This window comes from Miniopterus natalensis, chromosome 1, assembly GCF_054644295.1.
Source record: "Miniopterus natalensis isolate mMinNat1 chromosome 1, mMinNat1.hap1, whole genome shotgun sequence".
In the NCBI taxonomy this organism is placed as follows: Eukaryota; Metazoa; Chordata; class Mammalia; order Chiroptera; family Miniopteridae; genus Miniopterus; species Miniopterus natalensis.
The window spans coordinates 95,840,570-95,859,212 of NC_142081.1; the positions used below are offsets into that span (position 1 = coordinate 95,840,570).

General features: G+C 39.1%; 1 protein-coding gene and 1 pseudogene across 1 annotated transcript in view; one reads left to right on the forward strand and one right to left on the reverse strand.

Moving 5' to 3' along the window:
* Positions 1 to 1,687: 1,687 nt before the first annotated feature.
* LOC107538064 (nucleophosmin pseudogene) lies at positions 1,688 to 2,797 on the forward strand (annotated as a pseudogene).
* An 11,140-nt stretch (positions 2,798 to 13,937) lies between these two features.
* Positions 13,938 to 18,643, reverse strand: part of PEAK1 (pseudopodium enriched atypical kinase 1) — a 234,686-nt gene continuing 229,980 nt past the window's right edge. Inside the window, exon 7 of the transcript XR_015715622.1 lies at positions 13,938 to 17,877. The gene's annotated coding sequence lies outside the window, so the exon portion shown is untranslated. The remainder of the gene's footprint in view (positions 17,878 to 18,643) is intronic.

Genomic DNA, 18,643 nt, shown 5'->3' on the forward strand with positions numbered 1-18,643 from the left:
TATATTAAACTGAAAAGGTTTTGCACAGCAAAGGAAACCATAAATAAAACGAGACGGCAACCTACTGAATGGGAAAAGTTATTCGTTAATGATATGTCCTATAATGGGTTAATATCCAAAATTTAGAAAGAACCCATACAACCCTGGTCTTTGTGTCTCAGTTGTTAGAGCCTCAGCTCGTACACAGAAAGGTCACGGGTTCTATTCCCAGTCAAGGGCATATACCTGGGTTACAAGTTTGATCCCCTCACAAGGATGTTTCTCTCTCTCTCTCTCTCTCTCTCTCTCTCTCTCCCCCCCCTCCTTCCCTCCCTTTAACTCTTTATAAAAATTAATGAAAAAATATCCTTGGGTGAGGATTAAACAAAAAAAAAGAACTCGTACAACTCACCACCAAAAACAACAATCTGACACCAACAATAAGCTGACACCATGAATAGCTATTTCTCTAAAGAGGACATGCAGGTGACTAACAGACATATGAAAAGATGCTCAATGTGACTAATCATCAAAGAAATGCACATTAAAACCACAAAAAGAGCCCTGGCCAAGTGGCTCAGTTGGGTGCAGTTTTGATTCCTGGTCTAGGCACATACCTAGGTTGCAGTTAATCACAGTTAGGGCATGTATGGAAGGCAGCCAGTCAATGTTTCTCTTTCACATTGATGTTTCTCTCTCTCCCTTCTCTCTAATTATACATATATTCATATGTGTGTGTGTGTGTATATATATATATATATATATATATATATATATATATATATATATATATATATCCTTGGGTGAGAATTTAAACACACACACACACAAGAAGATATCATCTCACACCTGTCAGAATGGCTATCATTATTAAATCTACAAACAACAGTGTTGGTGAGGATGTGGAGAAAAGGGAACCCTCATGAACTATTGGTGGAAATGCAGATTGGTGCAGCCACTATGGAAAACAATATAGAGGTTCCTCAAAAAAAATTTAAAACCATCTACTTCTGGGTATTTTATCAAAGAAACTCAAAACACTAATTTGAAAGAATACATGTACTCCTATGTTCATTGCAGCATTATTTACAATAGCCGAGATATGGAAGCAACCCAAGTGCCCATTAATGGACAGGTGGATAAAAAGTTGTGAGATTATATATATAAAATGGAATATTACTCAGAATATCACTGAGTAATGGAATATTATCCATAAAAATTAATGAAATTTTACCATTTGTGACAATGTGGGTGGACCTGTGCTAAGTTAAATAAGTCAGAGAAAGGCAAATACCATATGTTTTCAATTATTTGGGGAATCAAAAAAACAAAATGAACAATCAAATGAAATAGAAACAAACTCATAGATACAGAGAACAGAATGATGGTTGTCAGACGGGAGGTGGTTTGGGGGGCTTGGGTGAAAAAAGTGAAGTGATTAAGAAGTACAAATTGGTAGTTACAAAATAGTCACAGGAATATAAAATAGAGTATAAGAAATATAGTCAATAATTTTGCAATAACCATGTATAGTGCTTAAACTATTGGGGCAACTGCTTTGTAAAATATATGATTGTCTAACCAGTATGCTGTACACCTGACACTAATACAAAATAATATTGAACCCTGGTGTGATTCCATCCTGCGCATTAGCTCTGAAGAACAGAAGTCATTTATCTCCAACCGCCTTCTCTCTCACCTAAGTGCATGCTCCCACCCCATGGAAGATTCTATGGACATGGACATGAGCCCTCTGAGACTCCAGAACTATCTTTTTGGTTGTGAACTAAAGGCCGACAAATTTTATCACTTTAAGGTGGATAACGATGAAAGTGAGCACCAATTATCTTTATGAATGGTCAGTTTAGGAGCTGGTGTAAAGGATGAACTGCATGTTGTTGAAGAAGAGGCAATGAATTATGAAGGCATTCCAATTAAAGTAACACTGGCTACTTTGAAAACGTCCGTACAGCCAACGGTTTCCCTTGGTGGCTTTGAAATAACACCACCTGTTGTCTTACTGTTGAAGTGTGGTTCAGGGCCAGTGCATATTAGTGGACAGCACTTAGTAGCTGTGGAGGAAGACACAGAATCAGAAGATGAAGAGGAAGAGGATGTGAAGCTCCTGAGTATGTCTGGAAAATATTCTGCGCTTGGGGTGGTAGCAAGCTTCCACAGAAAAAAGTAAAACTTGCTGATGAAGATGATGAAGATGATGATGATGATGATGATGATGATTTTCATGATGAGGAAGCTGAAGAAAAATCTCCAGTAAAGAAATCTGCATGAGATCCTCCACCAAAAATGCACAGAAATCAAACCAGAATGGAAAGGACTCAAAACCATCAACACCAAGATCAAAAGGTCAAGAATCCTTTTAAAAACAGGGAAAAACTCCTAAAACACCAAAAGGACCTAGTTCTGTAGAAGACATTAAAGCAAAAATGCAACCAAGTATAGAAAAGGGTGGTTCTCTTCCCAGAGTGGAAGCCAAGTTCATCAATTATGTGAAGAATTGCTTCCGGATGACTGACCTGGAGGCTATTCAAGATCTCTGGCAGTGGAGGAAGTCTTTTTAAGAAAATAGTTTAAACAGTTTGTTAACATTTTCCATCTTATTTCATTTCTGTAATAGTTGATATCTGGCTGTCCTTTTTATAATGCAGAGTGAGGACTTTCCCTACTATATCTGATAAATGTTGTCCAGGTTCCATTGCCAAGAATGTGTTGTCTAAAATGCCTGTTTAGTTTTTAAAGATGGAACTCCACCCTTTGCTTGGTTTTAAGTATGTATGGAATGTATGATAGGACATAGTAGTAGTAGTGGTCAGACATATGGGAATAGTGTGGAGGACAAAAATATACATGTGAAATAAAACTCAGTATTTTAATAAAGTAGCACTGTTTCTATTAAAATAATAATAATAATAATGAATATAAACTATAATTGGAAAATAAAATCTAAAATAAAATTAAGAAAAGAGAGGGAGTTGCAGGGTAAAGACCAGTAGAGCTCAGGCAGGGGAGCCAAACACAACCTCCTCCAAGGCCATGGATGCAGGACAGAGAGAAAGGGAAGCTGTCTGATCTGGGCCCACAGTCCTTGGCACTGCCCTTATTGCAGCTATGGGTGAGGGAGGACTCTCCAGGGAGCGGAGGTGGGCCCAGCAGTGCTGAGAGGCAAGATGGTGGAGGGGGTGGAAGGGATGGAGGGAATGGAAGCTTTGGCATCTTTCATGTTTTCACTGCCACCTATTCAGCAGGTGGATCAATTACTGGACAAGATAAAAATAGGCGGAATTACGGGAACTGGTTAAGAAACCTGTTTCTGAGCTTCACAAGGAAGAACCAGGGGAACGTGTGGAGGGCAGAGGACAGTAGGCCACAGGGGTAAGATAATGACGATGAGCTTTTATCCTTGCCATGGTCAAGCCTAGGTCAGTGCTTCCAACCTCCTGCAGACATTGGTCAAAGCCTCACTTCCTCCATTCTCCCTACAGCAGAGAGATCAGAAACAGTTCCTGATACTGTTGTTCTGTTGTCTTACATAAAGCGGCCTGCCCTCTGGAGCCCATCTTAGTCCTTGGCAGAGTCATGTGGTTTCCAATAAACTGACCTAGAGTCTTTAGGCCCAAGGATTCCCCAAAAGATTTTCCTGCTTTGGGATCCCCCTCACCTGTGTGGGGTTTATACAGTGTAGGCCCTTCTCTTTCTCTAAGGTTGCAGCTCCATGGGGAAGTAAGGCTCCTTACATCTGATTTTTGCCCTTGTCTAAGCATAGGCTTGTTCTCATCTCTCTTTCTCTTTTCCACCTTCTAGCCCAGGAGAGTACCTGTTCCCTCCCTATAGCATGTGGCTCATAGCAGATAGGGCTTTGTGGACAAATTGGGGCCATATACTAAACCTGACAAGCTCAGAGGAAGGCTGCATGGCAGCCTTACAAACTCAGAGACTGAAGGTACCTAGTAGGATGGTCTGAACACAATAAATTCCTACCTAAAAGTGGGTCATGGAGGGTAGTCACAGCCTAAGCCTATAGCTTTCTTGACAAAGGTCAATGTTTATCATAAGTGAACCTGTCTTTTTGCATCTAAGATAACATACTTTTAGAATGTCAGAATAGTCTTCTTTTCCAGACCCCTTAAGGCATAACCAGCACTAGACCACAAAACCCCTCATTGTGATCTTGTTCCCTGCATACCATCTCTATGTGCTGGAAATGTTAACTGTCTTGCATTCACCAATGTAAAAGAAATTTGAGTTTCTCTATTTTTCCTTTTTATCCAATATCAGAGATTTCCCTGTTTTACTTTTTTCTCACACCCTTAATCTCTCACTAATGGATTTTATGTAACCCTCTTTACATCTCCTCCTTTTATTCTACTGTATAAAGTAAGCTGCAAAACTGTCATTCTCTGGAGCACTTTCTCAATCCATTGAGATTTTGCTTCCAGGCAAATGAACTCAAAAAAATTCTCTTCAGGTTTAGATGTTTCTTACATCAACAGCTTCATACATCTAAGCATTGATGTTGGTTTAAAAAAAGGAGGCTTTTGGAATTTTGAAAATAGTGACGTTTCCCCCCAAAAGCTGGTTCTTTAGCCTATAGAGTCTCTACTGCAGGGAGCCCAGAGCATCACGATTTAAGTGGAATTAAAAATGTATCACCTGACAGCTTGAAACTTCTTACAAAACTAAACCTACTCTTACCATATGATCCTTCTATTCCATTGTATTTACCCAAATAAGTTGAAAACTTCTGTCCACAAAAACACCAACACATGGATATTTATAGAAGCTTTATTTATAATTACCAAACCTTGGAACCAACCAAGATGTCCTTTGATAGGTGAATGGAGAATAACATCCAGACACAGTGAAAAAGGTAAAACTGTGGAGACAGTAAAAAGGGGGTTTGTGGTGAAGGAGGGATGAGTACGTAAAGCACAGAGAATTTTCAGGGCAATGAAACTCTCCTGTGTGTTTGTATAATGGTGGATACATGTTATTACACATTTGTGAAAACTCACAGAAGGTACTGCACAAGGAGTGAACTCTGACATAAACTATGGACTTTGGCTGAAAAAAAGTGCATCACTTTATGATATGGAATGATTTCCAGGACTGTTGAGTGAAAAAAAAAACAAGATAGGGAAGTGATAGTACTGCTACTTTTGTGTAATGAAGGAGTGGGGGAGCAAGAGTGTATATATCCACATTTGCTTATATTTGCACAAAGAAATATTGGAAAAGATACACCAGAAATGAATGAAAGTGTTTACCTCTGGGGACTAAAGTATAGAGTGTACAGGGACAGGGGTACAAGCAAAATTTCCCAATGTATTCCTTTCAGTTTTGATTTGACTTGTGAACTCTATGAGTGTATTCCATTAAAAGTGTTTAAAAAATAAAAATTCTTTGTGTCTAAATTTCATTCTACAAAAAACTGTTCATGGGACTCAATGTGGAAATGTGCTGGTGTATGACACACATAAATAACCTAGACCCAGGTACTGTTAGGAATCATGGGATTGGGAAATTTACAGGGCAGTGCCTCTCTCTAGGGCCCCTACCTAATCTCTTGTCCCTGCTTCTGCCTTTCTGCCACTGGGCTCTGCATTTCCATCTGTCTGGGCTTCTCCAGGACTCAGCCTTGCTATTGCCCAGAACCAGAGTTCACAGCACCTGATTCATCTAACTTTGCTCAGATTAGACTGCTCCCCCACATTGGGTGACAATCAGCTGTGTTCATGGAGGAGGGGTTACTCAGCACAAACATAGCTACCTAATAAGACCCTTCTCTACCTTTTCAGTTGGGGCTGTGGTTGGAGACAGTTTCAAAGAAGAAGGGCTTGGGCAGAATAGGCTTGCTTGGTACAGGCTGTTGCTGAACAAGCCACTTAGAGGTCAGGCAGAGCAAAGACCCAACCTGACATGGAGGAGTTGATGAAGGTGCTTGGGTGCCTGGAGGAGAGAGGCAGAGAGATAAACTTGACAGTGGGTCAGGAGTCTATCCTCATTTCCTGTGTAACCTGAGTAAGTCTTTTCTCCTCTCTGAGCTTCAGTCTCTCACTAGTGGGACAAGGAGATTGGACTAGGTGGCATTCCAAGGTTCTTATGGGGAAAAGGGGGGAAAAGCAAAGGGCAGTGAAAAAAGAATTGAACTAGGAGTGGAGAGACCTGATTCCAAGTGCCTCTTCTCCCACAGCCTTATTACTGGGCCTTAATCAGACCATGCCGTGTGACCTCTGTGAGCCTGTTTTCTCTACCACAAAATGGGGATAGCGCTCTCTGCAGGTGAGTTAAATAAACTCCTGTAAAAGTGCCTTGTCAACTGTAGGTGTAGGTGCAATGAGTGGTTACAAAGGTTACTACCTCTATAAAATAGAGGCTTAACCCCTTCCTTACCATGTTAGGATGACTGTGAGAGCAAATGAGACTGTGCAGCCCTGGTGCAGAGAATGAGCCCTCGGCTGGGATGCAGAACTGGGCTTGATCACTTGCTGTGTGACCCTGTCCAAGTGTCCTTCTCTCAGGGCTGCCACTTGTCATACTGTGGCCTGGAAACGATATTGCCTACCTGACAGGTTGTAATGAGAACAGATGAGAAGGTAAATGTGATGTGTGTTGTTTGGGCTGTGTGGTGATTATCAGTGAGAGGAAGGATTAGGGGGACTGTTTGCTGGTTTCCCAGCTCCTGCTCTGAGAGCTCAGCCAAAGGAGGGTATAATGTGACATTAATTAAACTCACACAGGCCTCCTCCAAAGCCCTATGAGGGGTGCTAGCAATGCATTTACATGGTCATAACGTTTCTGAAAAACGTAAAATGTTTCAATTAAGACCATTGTCTCTTCTACTCTAACTTCTCTATCATATTTCCACTTCTGTTGGATTGTGTTCAATGGCCATGGGCATCTTTGGGATCTGGTTAAGGTGAAGGTAAGTCAAAGATACATTTATCTGGTTTAATGGAATATATTTATGTCATTTATAGTCACTTCTGTGTATAATTAAATCATTGTTAGCCATTCTGGCAATAATGCTCTTATCCACCAATACCCACCATGCCAATTCAACCATCATCATGAAATGAAGGTGCTTGCCAGAGACCACACCGAAATATGAATGTGTCAGACCTCAGCACTGGCAAGTTGTGGAGAAGAAACAAGGTTTGAAGTGTACAGAACTAGAAACTAGTCTGTGGAAAATTCTTCCACCATCAGCGCATAGGACTCATCTCTCATGGATTCCGAGTCAAAATGGAAATTTTCTCCTCTCAAAGAATATACTTCTGTCAAAGAATATATTAAATAATGCTGCACATGCAATTGATGCACCACACATTTTGTTTCTCTTTAATGGGATTCATACAAAATAAAATTTATCAGAATTTCATTGTTATAGGACTTGAATACTGTTCCCATGTTACAAACAGCGGATACTTCTATGTGGGAATAGCATATTTTCTGCATCTCAATACATGGAATCACATCTTGGTGTGACTGATGCATCTTGTCCTGATAAGGTCCAGCAGTTCCAAATAAAATGGCATCTGAAATTGCCAACAACACAAGATGGCCTGGAGAAACAAGTGTACAGTGACAAAACTTCTGTGCATACTGATCAATAAGTACACTGTACAAAGCATAAGAGAAATTTTATTACACAATTATGTAGCTCAAAGCAATATAGTAGAAGTTTAAGAATGAATCTGAATTGCTCTGATTAAGGAGCCATCGATTCCAAATATTTAAGATTGGCCCCCACCCTGCAATCTTATAACTCATTTATAAAAGAAATATGATAAAAGTTTCCCTCAATTTGACAACAGTTCTAAAATTTACAACTTTACCAACAAGTGGTGAAACTGAAAGAAATTTTCTTAAACTATTAAAAATAAAATAACAGCCCGGCCGGGCGTGGCTCAGTGGTTGAGCGTCGACCTAGGATCCAGGCTATCAGGGTTAGATTCCCCATCAGGGCACATGCCCTGGTTGTGGGCTGCAGCCGATCAATGACTCTCTCATCATTGATGTTTCTATCTCTCTCTCTCCTTCTCCTTTCCTCTCTCTGAAGTCAATAAAGATATATTTTTTAAAAATAAATAAATAAAATAAAAATAAAATAACAAATGGGCTAACATAGCAGGTGAAACACTAAATTATCTTTCTATTCTCTTTATGGAAAATGTCATATACAATAGTTTTGTTATATGAAGAAGTGACAAAAAGGTATGTAACCAAAAATCAAGAAAAAAAGGTATTGTCCTAGCCGGTTTGGCTCAGTGGTTAGAGTGTGGGCCCAATGACTGAAGAGTCCTGGGTTCGATTCCGCCCAAGGGCACATACCTAAGTTCTAGGCTCAATCTCCCCAGCCGCAGTCTGGATGCATGCTGGAGGCAACCAATTGATGTGTCTCTCGAATTGCTGTTTCTCTTTCTCTCCCTCTCTCTCTCTCTCCTCCCACTCTCTCTGAAAAGCAATGGGAAAATATCCTCCTGTGAGGATTAAAAAAAAAAAAAAGTATTACAAAGGTGTGTTGGGCACTTAAAAATATTATATTCTTTGGTGGGCATTTTGTGATATTTTAGTATGTCAGTTTTTCTTATTTGTTGGGTACTTTGATTTATTGTTCTAAGTAACTATTCATGTTTATATCCAATTTTGTATTTATATATTTTTTTATTATTTTCCTTAAGGAAGACCTCCAAATTATACAGGCTTAAGGCCACATAGAACTTAGATCTGCTGCTGTCTGAGGAGCTGCACTGACTCACACCCCACAAGAGATCCCTCTGGAACCCTAGGCTTTCCTGTTCTTTCAGCCACCTTGGCCTCCTTTGCATGCCTGTCAGTTCCCACTGCTCTAGGTCTGAGCCACACCCAACCCCAGATCCAGGCACAGCAGGTAATAGCAGCAGACACCTCCCAAAGAAATAAGTCTGGCCCTGGGAGCTCCCGTCCTCACACACTCTTGCATTAACCCTGAACAAGGGCCTCAATGCTCTCATACCTTCTCTGACTTCTTGGCGCCTTCAAGACCAAAGAGTCTGACATTCAAGGTTCTTCTAGGTATGGTTTTACTTTTCCTTGAAAATGGGATTGTAAAAATTACATTACCTTGCCGAATAAAGCTGATAAATAGGAAAGCAATTTTGTGTCTGGTCACTACAGTAAATTCTTAATGTTTTCTATTTTCTTACCTGTCGATTCTTTAGAAATTTCTTTTTTTTTTAAAAATTTATCTTTATTATTGAAAGTATTACAGATGTACCATTTTTTCCTTATTAATTCCCTCCACCCCACATCCACCCCACCCCCAGGCCTTCTCCATACCAATGGCTGTGTCCATAGGTTATGGATATAAGCATATAAATTCTTTGATTAATCTCTCCCCACCCACTCCCCCACCACAGCCTTCCCTCTGAGATCCCTCAATTTGTTCCATGTCTCTGCATCTGTTTTGTTCATCAGTTTATTTTGTTCATTAGATTCTACATATGAGTGAGATCATGTGGTACTTGTCTTTCTCTGACTGGCTTATTTCACTTAGCAAAACACTTTCCAGTTCAATCCATGCTGTCCCAAAGGGTAAGAGATCCCTCTTTTTTACAGCTGCATAGTATTTCATAGTGTAAATGTCCTACAGCTTTCTTTATCCACTCATCTACTGATGGGCACTTGGGCTGTTACCAGATCTTAGCTGTTGTAAATTGTGCTGCCAAGAACATAAGGGTGCATAAGTTCTTTCTGATTGGTGTTTCAGGTTTCTTAGGATATATTCCTAGAAGTAGGATCACTGGATCACGTGGCAGTTCAATTTTTAATTTTTTGAGGAAACGCCACACTGTTTTCCATAGTGGCTGCACCAGTCTGCATTCCCACCAGCAGCGTACTAGGGTTCCCTTTTCTCCACATCCTTGCCAGCACTTGTTGTTCGTAGATATGTTGATGGTAGCCATTCTGACAGGTGTGAAATGATAGCTCATTGTGGTTTTAATTTGCATCTCTCTGATGATTAGTGACTTTGAGCATTTTTTCATATGTCTGTTGGCCATCTGTGTGTCCTCTTTGGAGAAGTGTCTATTTAGGTCCTTTGCCCATTTTTTAATTGAAAATTGCTTGTCTTCCTTTCGTTAAGTTGTATGAGTTCCTTATATATTTTGGATATTAACCCTTTATCAGATGTATCATTGGCAAATATGTTCTCCCATACAGTGGGCTCCCTTTCCATTTTATTGATGGTTTCTTTTGCTGTGAAGAAGCTTTTTATTTTCATGCAGTCCCATTTGTTTATTTTCTCCTTTATTTCTCTTGTCCTAGGACATATTGCTATGAGAGATGTCTGAGATTTTGCTGCCTATATATTATTCTAGGATTTTTATGGTTTTACCTCTTACATTTAAGCCTTTTATCCATTTTGATTTTATTTTTTATGTATGGTTTAAGTTGATGGTCTGGTTTCATTTTTTTTTTGCATGTACCTGTCCAATTTTCCCAACATCATTTATTGAAGAGACTGTCTACTCCATTATATGTTCTTGCCTCCTTTATCATTGAGCATAATGTAATTGAGCATAATGGCTTGGGTTCTCTGTTCTGTTCCACTGATCTATATCTGTTCTGGTGCCAGTACCAGGTTGTTTTGATTATAACTTGGCTTTGAAGTATAACTTGATATCTGGTATTGTGATCCCTCCAATTTTGTTCTTCTTTCTCAAGATTGTCTTGGCTATTCGGGGTCTTTTTTGGTTCCACATAAATTTTTGAAATGTTTGTTCTAGATCTGTGAGATATGCTGTTGATATTTTAATAGAGATTGCATTGCATTTATAGACTGCTTCGGGTAGTATGGACATTTTAATGATGTTAATTCTTCCAATCCATGAACACGGTATAGTCTTCCACTTGTTTATATCTCCCTCTATCACTTTTTGCAATGTCCTGTAGTTTTCGAAGTACAGGTCTTTTGCCTCCTTGGTTTATTCCTAAGTATCTTTATTTTTTTGTTGCAATGGTAAATGGGATTTTTTTTTAGTTTCCCTTTCTGAGAGTTCATTATTGGTATATAAAAATGCCATCAATTTCTGGCTGTTAATTTTGTATTCTGATACCTTGCCGAATTCATTTATTAAATCTAGTAGTTTTTTGGTGGAGTCCTTAGGATTTTCTATGTACAATATCATGTCCTCTGCAAATAATGATAGTTTTACTTCCTCCTTTCCAATTTGTATGCCCTTTATGTTTTCTTCTTGTCTGATTGCTGTGGCTAGGAATTACAGCACTATGTTGAATAAGAGTCATGAAAGTGAACATCCCTGTCTTGTTCCTGTTCTTAGGGGAATTGGTTTAAATTTTGCCCATTGAGTATGATGTTGGCTGTAGGTTTGTCATAGATAGTCTTTATTATGTTGAAGTATGATCTTTCTTTTCCCACTTTGCTGAGAGTTTTTATCAAAAATGGGTGTTATATTTGTGGAATGCTTTTTCTGCGTCTATTGATATGATCATATGATTTTTGTCCTTCATTTTGTTCATGTGATGTATCACATTTACTGATTTGCAGATGTTATACCAGCCTTGCATCCTTGGAATAAATCCCACTTGGTCGTGATGTATGATCTTTTTAATATATTGCTGGATCTGATTTATTAATTTTTATTTGAGGATTTTAGCATTTATGTTCATCAGGGATATTGGGGTATCATTTTCTTTCTTTGTGTGTCTTTATCTGTTTTTGGAATTAGGCTAATGCTGGCCTCATAAAAAGAGCTTGGAAGTGTTCCTTCCTCTTGGATTGTTTTGGAATAATGTGAGGAGAATAAATGTTAGTTCTTTGAATATTTTGTAAAACTCCCCTGTGAAGCAGTCTGGACCAGGGTTTTTGTGTGTTGGGAGTTTTTTGATTCCTGCTTCAACTTCCTCAATAGTTATCAGCCTATTCAGGTTTTCTGAATCTTCCTGATTGAGTTGTGGAAGGTTGTATTTTTCTAGGAATTTGTCAATTTCATTCAGGTTTTCCAGCTTGGAGACATATAGTTGTTCATATTATTTTCTTACAATCTTTTGTATTTATATTGGGTCAGTTTTTTTGGTTTTTTGTTTTTTTTAATATATCTTTATTGATTTCAGAGAGAGGAAGGGAGAGAGAGAGAGACATCAATGATGAGAGAGTCATTGATTGGTTGCCTCCTGCACTTCCCCTCCTGGGGATCAAGCCCACAATCAGGGCATGTGCCCTTACCAGGAATTGAACCATGATCTCCTGGATCATAGGTCAATGCTCAACCACTGAGCGATGCCTAGCCTGAAGGGTCAGTGTTACTTCATCTCTTTCATTTCTGATTTTGTTTATTTGGGTCCTCTCTCTTTGTTTCATGATGCGTCTGGCTAAAGGTTCATCAATCTTGTTCATGTTTTCAAAGAATGAACTTTCTGTTTCATTGATTTTTTTATTGTTTTTCTAGTCTCAATGTCATTTATTTCTGCTCTGATCTTTATTATTTCCTTCCTTCTACTTACTCTGGGTTGTTTTTTTTTTTTTTTTTTTGTTATTCTCTTTCTAAATCTTTAAATTGTAGGGTTAGATAGTTTATTACAAGTTTTTCTTGTTTTTTGAGGTAGGCCTGTAGTGTTAAGAACTTCCCTCTCAGGACTGCTTTCATTGTGTCCCATAGATTTGGGGTGGTTATGTGTTCATTTTCATTTGTTTCCAGGAAGGTTTTGATTTCTTCCTTGATCTCTTTGGTAACCCATTCATTGTTTAATAACATGCTATTTAGCCTCTATGTGTTTGAATGTTTTTTAGTGTTTTTATTGTAGTTGATTTCTAATTTCATTCCATTGTGGTCCGAGAAGATGCTTGATATGATTTCAATCTTCTTGAATTTGTAGAGACTTGTTTTGTGTCCTAACATGTGGTCTATCTTTGACAATGTCCTGTGTGCACTTGAGAAGAATGTAAATTCTGCAGCTTTTGCGTGGAATGTTCTGTAAATATCAATTAAATCCATCTAATCTAGAGTGTCATTTAAAGTCACTGTCTTCTTATTGATTTTTTGTCTGGAAGACCTATCCAGTGAGGTTAGTGGGGTCTTAAAGTCCCCTAGTATAACTGTATTGCTGTTGATCTCTTTCTTAAAGTCCTCCAGAAGTTTTTAATGAATTTGGATGCTCCTATATTGGGTGCATATATGTCTATCAGGGCTATATCCTCTTATTGGATAGATCCCTTTAGTATTATGTAGTGACCTTTCTTGTCTCTTGTTATGGTCTTTATTTTGAAGTCTATTTTGTCAGATGTTAGTATACCTACCCTAGCTCTTTTTTTTTTTTTTTTTTCACTTCCATTTGCATGGAAAATTTTTTTTCATCCCTTTGCTCTCATCCTGTGTGAGTCTTTTGTTCTGAAGTGGGTCATTTGAAGACAGTATATATTTGAGCCATATTTTCTTACCCACTCAGCCACCCTATGTCTTTTTATTAGAGCATTTAATCCATTTACATTTAAAGTTAATTTTGGTAGATACTTATCTATTGCCATTTTAATTCTTTATGCCTGTGTTTCTCACTATTTCTTCTTCTAATTACAGCAGTCCCTTTAATATTTCCTACAATGCTGCTTTGGCGGTGATAAACTCCTTTAGCTTTTTTTTTTTTTTTTGGTCTGGGAAGCTCTTCATTTCACCATCTATTTTGAAGGATAGCCTTGCTGGATAGAGTACTCTTGGCTTCAGATCCTTGCTTTTCATTTCCTTGAATACTTCATGCCATTCCTTTCTGGCCTTTAGAGTTTCTGATGAGAAGTCAGCTGACAGTCTTATGGGAGCTCCTTTGTAGGTAATAGATCATTTTTCTCTTACTGCCTTTAAGATTCTCTTTGCCTTGCATTTTTGGCATTTTAATTATGATGTGTCTGGGTGTGGGCCTCTTTGGATTCTTCTTGCTTGGGACTCTCTATGCCTCCTGAACTTGTGTGACTTTTTCCTTGACCAGGTTAGGGAAGTTTTCTGCCATTAATTCTCAAACAGGTTCTCTAGTTTTGCTTATTCTCTGCCTCTTCTGGCATTCTTATGATGTGAATATTGTTACATGTCATGTTGTTCCACAACCCTTAGACTGTCCTCCTGTGTTTTAATTGCTTTTTCTTTTTGGATCTCTGATTGATTTTTTTCTACCCTGTCTTCTAATTTGCTGATCTGATCCTCAGCTTCCTCTAATCTTCCAATGTATTCTTTATTTCTGCTGTCATTCTTCATTTCTGAGTGGTCATTTTTCATAGTTTCTATATCTTTTTTCATGTTGTTGAGCATCCTTACAATCAGTATTCTGAACTCTATATCTGGTAGATTGCTTAACTTCATTTTACTTAGCTCTTCATCTGGAGAATTCTCCTGTTCTTTCATTTGGGGCTATTTTTTGTCTCCCCATTTTGGCTGCTTATTTGGGTTTGTTTCTATGTATTAGGTAGATCTGCTAGGACTCTCAGTCTTTTTGGAAGGTATCTGGTGCAGGCCAATGTCAGACGCTCTTTGTGACTGGCCTTGATTGGCCTGTTTGAAACTATCAACAACCCACAGCTTGAAGTCCCCTCTTCTGGGGCTGGGTGTGTTTGGACAGGGCCAGAATGCACACCAAAGTCTGCTTTTCCAAGGTCTGCATCCAGGAGCAGATCAGGCAAAGACTTGAAATACTCTGAGGTCTGTCTCTGCCTACAGGGTGATTAATCTGATTCTGTTAATGAGCCTAAGGCTATAGAAACTCCACAGGTAGGGGGAGAGGTTTTCCAGCAGGGTGGGACAATTGCTTCCCCCCAAGCAAAAGCTGCTTGGAAGGTAAATGTCTGCCTGAGAAAGATGTCCTCTATTTTTCAGTTGCACTTGATTATTCAGGATGGTTTATATGGGGCAATGACTCAGCACAGGAATCCAGACAGGTGCCCTCTGAATTCTCTCCCCAGAGCCCAGAGCCCTAGATTCTCCTCACACACCTCTAGTCCACTCTCTTCTTCCTCTGCCTGAACCCAAGGTGAGTGGCTGCCCGTGAAACTTTGGGCCTTGGCTCTTTAAGAGGGTGACTGCATTTCCAGCAATCTCTCCCTGGTAGACAGAAACCTGGTTGCTTTTCACAGCCTGATGTTATGTGGGCACCTTTCTCAGTTCTGGTGCTCTGAGCTGGGAAGCCCAGCCTGGGCTTTAGACCCTAGAGTCCTCAGTGGGAACCCACCACAGCTGAGATATCCCTCCGGACTTTCAGCTGCTGCCTGTGGGAGCCCACCCAGCAGTCTTGCTCCTCTGCACTTTCTAGCAGTCTCTATGTGGTCTCCACTTTTCCTCCTTGGTTATGAGTGTGCTCTCCAGCTATTCTTCAGTTGCACTTGACTATTCCAGATGGTTTTTCTGTATTTTAGTTGTAATTCCAGTTTGGTCCTCTGAGAGTGTCAGTGTAACTTCCACTCAATCTGCTGCCATCTTGAAAAAAACCTCTTTAGAAATCTCTTAAAAGACAAACATTTCAATTACAAATAGCCATGTGCTCTATTTTTTGCCAATACTTATACTTACCAGTCAGAAGTTTTGTTTGTAATAAACAGAAACAAACTCTACTTTAACATTGGAAGGCTACTGGGAGACTCAAATCTGGGCAGCCAAAATAAACAAAAAAGCCCTACTATTGTTCAAGTTTCTTTCCATCCTTATAGTGAAAAAAAAAATAAATCAATTCCAGCCTAGCAAACTGAAAATATCTTCACTCTTTTATCAGTTACTCTAAACAACTCCAAGTCCAGGATTTCTGGGCAAGGTCCATTCCTTCTCTAATTCTGTCTGAATCCTGTCTCTATATTCTGTAAACAGTATGTATAATAGTAGATTAAATGGAAATAAAAAAGAAATTCATAAAAATTTGAACAGAGAATATGGAGTACTATGCCTTCACTAGGATGTATGACCTCCCTCAACTATTGTTTATTTCATTAACTTTGTCTTCAGAAAATACTTCAGCTGGCAGGGTTTCTTTACCTGGTGGGATGGCCTAGTCCATTATTCCTAGTGGCCTTGCCTAAGTACATTTGTTGCAGCGGTACTTCCATGTTGACTACTACACATAGTAGTACTAGTAAGCAAAGCAGGGAGTTCTCACAGAGTCAACCTCATTTCTTCATGCCCCATTGTAATGACCTCCCATTAGCCTTTGCTAATCTAAATGAGTACTTTCCAATAGAACTTTCTACAATGATGGAAATATCCCACACCTGCTTTGCCTAGTATGGTAGCCAATAGCTACACGTGGGTATGGATCACCTGAAATGTGACTAATATGACGAGGAACTGAATTTCTAATTTTGTTGAAATATAATTCCCACAGGTGGCTGGTGACTACAGTATTGGGCAGCACAGATCTAAATCAATTATTCCAGCTAAAACCATGACCTCCCTTTGGGCCTGTTTATCCAATGGCATAGAAAGCCCATAATGACTGGTTGGCAGTATTAGCTTTCTATTTAGTGGAACAATTATGAGCCCTGTATAGAAGATTTCCTCCCTTGGGTATCAAATTTTCTAAGCCAGCAGATTTAGAGTTGTGGAAATGAGAAGCAAGCTTTTTTAATAGTGACAATCACCATTCCCACATCCATCTTGGTGCCAAGATCACTGTAAATTGATCACTATAAATTAGTTGCTGGTTGAGCTCATATACCACATCCTGGAGGACAGTGTCCCAAAGAGTTGTCTACCAGGATGCTGTAACCTATCCTTCAAGAATCTATTCTACTCTTCTGTCAAGCCAGCTCTCCTGGTGTAAGCTAAGAGACCAGTGAATCCATGACCTTCACATTTTTTACTGTAAAGTGAGTTCCTTGGATAGAAACAGTGCTGTGTGGGTTGCTCTAATGACATTTATTAATGCTACTGATTGATGGTGGTCCTGATGGAAACATGAAAGTGAAAAAATGTACATTCAACCCCAATGTAAATATTTATTCCAATGAGTATATATTACTGCCTCTCCACAGTGGAGTCCAGTGTAATAACCAACTTGCTGTTAAATAGCTGACTGGTTCTCTCCACTGTAGTATGATGTCAGATTTACAAAATTGGTCTGTACTGCTAGAAATAGACCCTTGTCAATGGCAGTGGCTGCTTCAGCTTGTCAGTGGCTGTTAAGTCCTTACTTGCATAGACGGTCTCTGTTCCTGCCTCTAAAACCACTTTATTCCTGAATGGGCCTAGAACACCTGGGGAAAGGAGTTGATAGACACATCCATTCATCCACTGCATGGACACAAGTAGTCTCTGCCTCTAGGTTAGTTTTGAAAGATTCATCCACATTCTATTCCCCATACCATCTTGTCACCAATCTCTAATATTGTTCCTTCCAAGTCCCTGATCATCAAGCTACTGCCCACAAACCAATGTAATCTGTCTCAGGCCATTTTGCTTACAGGAAAAGTGGTCAACAAGATGTAATGTTCTAAATTCTGTCTTTAAGAGGAATTCTCTTCCCCACCATCTTTTGGGCCCACCCCTAAGTGGGACAGTAGCACCACAGCAGTCCACTTCCAGTGGACCAGTTGTGTGTAAGCCCTGCTCATTTCTTTTCCTCCCTTGTCAACTTGCTGTAGTGAACATCCATGGAATTATATATGTAGATTGTGGTGGAGAATGAAGGGAAGGCAGGACCACAGTATATGAGATGTCCCCACTTCTGTGTTTTGGTAATAGGCTACTCATATGCTCAAGTGCACACACACGATGTCTCCCACTGCAACTTCTTTCTCAGGGTAGTTTGTACTCCAGCCTTCCTGCATCCATTATGGTAATTATAATTCCAGTGTTTATTTTGTGCATTCAATTTTTGTATGCCAGCTTTGCAAGAGACTTTTTCCATCTTCATATCCTGCATGGTTTAAATAAGATTATTAGTACCTGAAAAATTTGTCAAATTTTACTTTGATATCATCTTAGGTATTCATGTGTTTGGTGGGCAGACCCTGAAAACTTTTTTCAGTTTCTTCGGTAGTTATTGGAGCACTCAGATTTTCTACCATATATTGAGTCAATTTTGGTAATTTATATATTTCTAGTAATTTTTCCATTTTGTCCATATAGCTATCTATTTTATCCAAGTTTTCAAATTTTTGACATTGTGTTATGCATATTATGTGCTTATAATCTGTGCATTCTCCTCCTATGTGCAGCTATATCATTCCCTTTGCCATTTCTAGTGATACATATTTATGATTTTTTTCCTTTTTCTTAGACTTTGCAGAGCCTGATCAGATAATTTTATCAATTTTTATTTCTAAGTCATTAATTTTTACATTTTCATTATTCCTCTCTTACTTTCCTAAAGGTATTTTATTGTACATTTCCAGCTTCTTGAGTTATTCAGAATATTTTTTTCAATAATTCTTACAATTATCCACTTGAATGTAAGCTCCACAAAGAGAAACTTTCTCTTGGTCACTGCTCTGTCCCCAGCACTGAGAGTAGTGCTGGCCTGTAATAAGCACTCTGAAAACCTTTGTGGTATAAATGAATGATTTATTGAGTTTTACACAAAAGAGTTTAAGACTATGACTGATGTCGGATGAAGTGGGGGGTTCTCTTCACCACTGGGTGCTGCTGGAGGTGTTCTTCTTATGATATCTCAAGAATTTTCT